A 6000-nucleotide genomic window follows, 5' to 3' on the forward strand; every position below is an offset into this window, starting at 1 on the left:
GTTCACTTAGAGGTGTACTCACTTTTGTTTGTTTAGACATCAATGGCTGTGTGTTGGGTTATTTTGAGGGGACAGAAAATTTACACTGACATACAAGCTGTACACTCACTACTTTACAATGTAGCAAAGTGTAATATCTTCAGTGTTGTCACATGAAAAGATATAATAAAATATTTACAAAAATGTGAGGGGTGTACTCACTTTTTTGAGCTACTGTGTATATATAACTATATATATATATTTTATTTTTTTTTACCACACACATACATACCTATATATATTGTAATTCAGAATTAAATTTTACAGAATAGCCAGGAAAAAAAACTCATCTAAATAAACTAAAATTTTAACTTTTTTTTAACATTCAAGCACTGTCTGTGTGCAGTTAATATACTCTTACTCTGTCGGCATTGGTTTTCTCTGGTTCTTGGGTTTCCTCCCACAAATCCAAGCATATGTAAATCCAAAACATTTTTTTTTCTGTTTAGTTTTCAATTAAGTAGGGAATTCTCAAAGCCCCTTTCTGTAGCCACACTTGGAAGTGAAAGAATATCTTTCCAAAGTGGGGGACAATTTTCCCTGTCCCAAATAATGCCGCTTGCACAGAATAAATTGTTATTCTATCCAATAAAATGAAATAATGCCCAAGAGCTTGACGCACTTAAACATGCCTAAATGCGTTACATGAATTTAAAAGTATTAAGCTTTTTTCTTTCTGGCAAAACTCTGCTGCCAGGAGGAAAGGAGTCTAGATGAGTTAGCACGAGGTCTTTCACTCCATTCCTGTTCTAGTTACAACTTGACATTTTAGATTGTCTCTTAAAATAAAGTAGAACCATGATCTCCCCTTAAAGGGATAATAAAGTCTGTTTCCTTTTTTAACCAGTTGCGGACCGCCCGCCGCAGTTTTACTGCGGCAAGGTGGCTCGGCTGCGCAAACCGACGTAACTATGCGTCAGTCGCGCACGGGGCTAGGGGGCTCATGCCCCCGCCGTCCCCGCGATGTTCCGATTTGGTTCAGAATCGATTAGTCATCAGGTCCAGGTCAATGATTTTTGGCCTGGACCTGGTGGTCGGTTCTGACTAATTGCAGAACCTTCTGTGCCTGTGTAATGTAAACACAGGCACATGAAATAATGCAATCTTCTCTCCTGGAGCCCTTTTCGGTTTCAGCGTAAAAAGAGAGATCATCAACTGTGAGTACACAAAAGCACTACACTGACACCAGTACATATAGGCACACATTTAACCCCCTGATCACCCCCCCCAGTTAACACTTTGACTCACTGTCACAATGTACACTATATACAGTATACAGATAATTTACTGATCACTGTATTAGTGTCACTTGTGACTTCAGTTACTGTGAGAGACAGTTAGTGGTAGTTAGAGGTAGTCCCAGATAGGTTTAGGGTACCCGCCATATATCCCCTAATAAAGATTTAACCCCCCGATCACCCCCAGTTAACTCCTTCATTGCCCTTTCACAGTGTCACATCAGTTAGTGTTAACGTTAGTTAGCGTCAATACAGGGCAGCGCCAGATTGCCCGCCGCATATTTAGTAATACATTTCAGTCCTTTGATTGCCAGTGACACACACACCCTAAACACCTCCATTACTAGTATAGTGTCTGTGTCAGGGATACCACATGCAGGCATCCAGCAAGGGTGATCAGATCAGTTGGCTGCACCAAGGAATCAGGACCCAGATGGATAAAGATGTAAATAAGTTTATTAAGCAAAATGACACACTCCAATACCAACACCAATGACCATAAACAAGTAAACAAAATATAAATGATAACAGTACAAAACCCCAATAGAACCTAACAAACTATATACAAAAGGATGGAGCAAACAATAGCAGGACAGGACAGGGACAGGAGACAAGGAAAGCAGGGAGCCAGGTACAGGAAGCAGGGTACAGGGAACAGGATCAGAATACAGCATTCAGGATACAGGTTTCAGGATACAGGTTTCAGGATACAGGTTTCAGGATACAGGTTTCAGGATACAGGTTTCAGGATACAGGTTTCAGGATACAGGTTTCAGGATCAGACAGGGACACGGCTAGCAGAGAAAATACTGAAGCACTGAGCCTCAGTGAAGGGCGGGCTTATATTCCCTCAGCAGTCCTCCTCAGGTGCAGCTTAATTAAAAGAACAGTCCAGCTGCTGGGAGACACCCGCTGGTGGGCCCTGGAACTGCGCCCCTCAGTTCCAGGAACAACAGTGCCACCAGCAGGTGACCCATGTAATGACACAGATCCTGACAGTTCCCCCCCTTTAAGGAGCGGCCTCCGGACGCTCCATTGTGCTTCTACCCCAAAAGTCCAAAAAGGTCTCCCCTCCATGTCTGCGGGTCTACTAGCACTCTCTAGGCCAAAGTCCTTTAACTTGCCAGAAGGCGTGCCACCAGAGTCCAGCAATTGATCATGCGCCCCTCCACCAGGGTCTGGAAGCCGTCTTGGCACCCCACAGGTCAAGTTCCTGAAGAGGCGTAACATTAGGGATACACCTGCCCTCATTGCAACACACGTCCCAACACTGGGACTGAAGGCAAGCTGGACATAAAGCAGGGGAGCGCCAGCGGCATGCAGGATGTCCGGCAGTGGCACACCAGGCTGGGCAACAGACAGTGGCACATCAAACAGGGCGGCAGACCGTGGCTCAGCGGGCACTGGATCAGCAAGCACTGGGTCAGCGGGCACTGGAACAGCAAGCACTGGGTCAGCAGGCACGGTAGTGGTCACCGGAACAGCGGGCACTGGAACAGCAAGCACTGGGTCAGCAGGCACGGTAGTGGTCACCAGAACAGCGGGCACGGGATCAGCTGGCACTGGATTAGCGGGCTGAGTAAGAGACACCGGATCAGCAGGCACCGGAACAGCAGGCACTGGGTCAGCGGGCACTGGAACAGCAAGCACTGGGTCAGCAGACTGGGTAGTGGTCACCAGAACAGCGGGCACGGGATCAGCTGGCACTGGATTAGCGGGCTGAGTAAGAGACACCGGATCTGCGGGCACCAGAACAGCGGGCACTGGATCAGCAGGCTCAGTAGGAGGCACCAGATCAGCGGGCACGGGAACAGCAGGCATCAGAACAGCAGGCACTGGATCAGCAGGCTCAGTAGGAGGCACCAGATCAGTGGGCACTGGATCAGCAGGCTTAGTAGGAGGCACCAGATCAGCGGGCACTGTAACAGCAGGCACTGGATCAGCAGGCTCAGTAGGAGGCACCCGATCAGTGGGCATTGGAACAACAGGCATCAGAACAGCGGGCACTGGATCAGCAGGCTCAGTAGAAGGCACCGGATCAGTGGGCACTGGATCAGCAGGCTCAGTAGGAGGCACTGGATCAGCGGGCACCGGAACAGCAGGCATCAGAACAGTGGGCACTGGATCAACAGGCTCAGTAGGAGGCACCAGATCAGCGGGCACTGGATCAGCAGGCACTGGATCAGCAGGCTCAGTAGGAGGCACCCGATCAGTGGGCACTGGAACAACAGGCATCAGAACAGCGGGCACTGGATCAGCAGGCTCAGTAGAAGGCACCGGATCAGTGGGCACTGGATCAGCAGGCTCAGTAGGAGGCACTGGATCAGCGGACACTGGATCAGCGGGCATCAGAACAACGGGCACTGGATCAGCAGGCTCAGTAGGAGGCACCGGATCAGTGGGCACTGGATCAGCAGGCACTGGAACAACAGGCATCAGAACAGTGGGCACTGGATCAGCAGGCTCAGTAGGAGGCACCAGATCAGCGGGCACTGGATCAGCAGGCATCAGAACAGCAGGCACTGGATCAGCAGGCTCAGTAGAAGGCACCTGATCAGTGGGCACTGGATCAGCAGGCTCAGTAGGAGGCACCAGCTCAGGGGGTACTGGATCAGCAGGCTCCGTAGGAGGCACCAGATCAGTGGGCACTGGAACAGCGGGCATCAGAACAGCGGGCGCTGGGACAGCAGGCTGAGAAACAGGCACCGGATCAGCAGGCTGGGTAACAGGTATAATTGTATGTGTTGGGAAAAATCTCCTTTTCTTTTTAGGTTTAGATACAGGAATCTTGCTAGTGGTTGCAGGGCTATGAATAGATTGTGAAGTAGATGGAAGTGAAATGGCAGTATTGGGAGATGGTGGAGGTGGAAAAGGAGAGACAGTTACAGAGGAGAATTTCTGAGAGGTTGCTATGGGCAACAGGGTAGTAGAGGAAGTTTTCACAGGGTTAAATGCAGGAAAAGTGCAACTCGTTAAGCCAGGATATGAACAAGCAGTGGAAAGCAAACCATACCTAACTGCAGCTGTGGTTGCTACGGGTAACGGAGAGGAGAAACTTTGAGAAAACTGGTGTCCAGAGGCAGAAGTGGATTGGTGTGAGTTAGCTGATGCTAAATTGGAAAGATCTGACCAGGTTTGCAGTAAGGCCTGAACAAAACTCAATTTACAACCCCCTTGTCTGATTAGAGAATATACAGCAGTCATGCAATCCAACAGGGCCTCTGGAGAATACACTGAATAATGTTCAATAAAATAGGGTTTATCATCTTCCAAGAGCCACACAAGAGATACCACCTGAGAGACACTAAAAGGAGGAGAATAATCATCACCACCCTTAGGGGTATTAGATAAAGCCAACTCTGCACAGAGCTGAATAAGTGGCTGAATCTCTTTGAACAAAACTCTGCCTTTGTCAACAAACGAGTGGGCCAGACGGATGCATTCCAACAACTGCTCGCTAGTGTAAGTTTTCAAAATTTGGCGACAATATTCCCTGTCTTCTGTTACAAGCAAAGAAAAATAAAAGACCTCCTCTGACTGCATCTTGCAACAACCAGAAAATTCCTAATTCCCAGGTGCAACCGATCTGATCGTTAGTGGCTTCAGTATTCTGTCAGGGATACCACATGCAGGCATCCAGCAAGGGTGATCAGATCAGTTGGCTGCACCAAGGAATCAGGACCCAGATGGATAAAGATGTAAATAAGTTTATTAAGCAAAATGACACACTCCAATACCAACACCAATGACCATAAACAAGTAAACAAAATATAAATGATAACAGTACAAAACCCCAATAGAACCTAACAAACTATATACAAAAGGATGGAGCAAACAATAGCAGGACAGGACAGGGACAGGAGACAAGGAAAGCAGGGAGCCAGGTACAGGAAGCAGGGTACAGGGAACAGGATCAGAATACAGCATTCAGGATACAGGTTTCAGGATACAGGTTTCAGGATACAGGTTTCAGGATACAGGTTTCAGGATACAGGTTTCAGGATACAGGTTTCAGGATACAGGTTTCAGGATACAGGTTTCAGGATACAGGTTTCAGGATCAGACAGGGACACGGCTAGCAGAGAAAATACTGAAGCACTGAGCCTCAGTGAAGGGCGGGCTTATATTCCCTCAGCAGTCCTCCTCAGGTGCAGCTTAATTAAAAGAACAGTCCAGCTGCTGGGAGACACCCGCTGGTGGGCCCTGGAACTGCGCCCCTCAGTTCCAGGAACAACAGTGCCACCAGCAGGTGACCCATGTAATGACACAGATCCTGACAGTCTGAACAGATCAATATCGTTGATCTGATCAGAACTATACTAGCATCCCCAATAGTTTTGTTTAGTGTTCCCCAAATGCAGTGTAAGCAGGATCAGCCCCGAAACCTGCCAGGACCTGCGTTTAGGCGCCCCCCCCAAGAAGTGCAGAATCGTCAGATTACTGTCACTTCCCATACACAGCACACTAAACCGCCACGTTAGCAGAGTCAGACCTGATTTCTGCTAGCAGTTAAATTTTTTGGTAGTGGTTCAAACAGTCCTTGACAACCAGGTGCTTTTTGAGGTACACTAGTGAAGAGGCCTACACGATACTGAGCATGACAGATGAGAATAGCGATGGCGATGGGGAAGCCTCACTGTCAGAATCAGGCTCAGTTTTGGAACCTTCAGAGAGCAGTGGCAACCTGACTGATAGCTCTGACAACGGAGTAGTGGTCCCTGCT

Source organism: Pelophylax lessonae, assembly GCF_965119305.1.
Source record: "Pelophylax lessonae genome assembly, chromosome: 6".
Taxonomy (NCBI): Eukaryota; Metazoa; Chordata; class Amphibia; order Anura; family Ranidae; genus Pelophylax; species Pelophylax lessonae.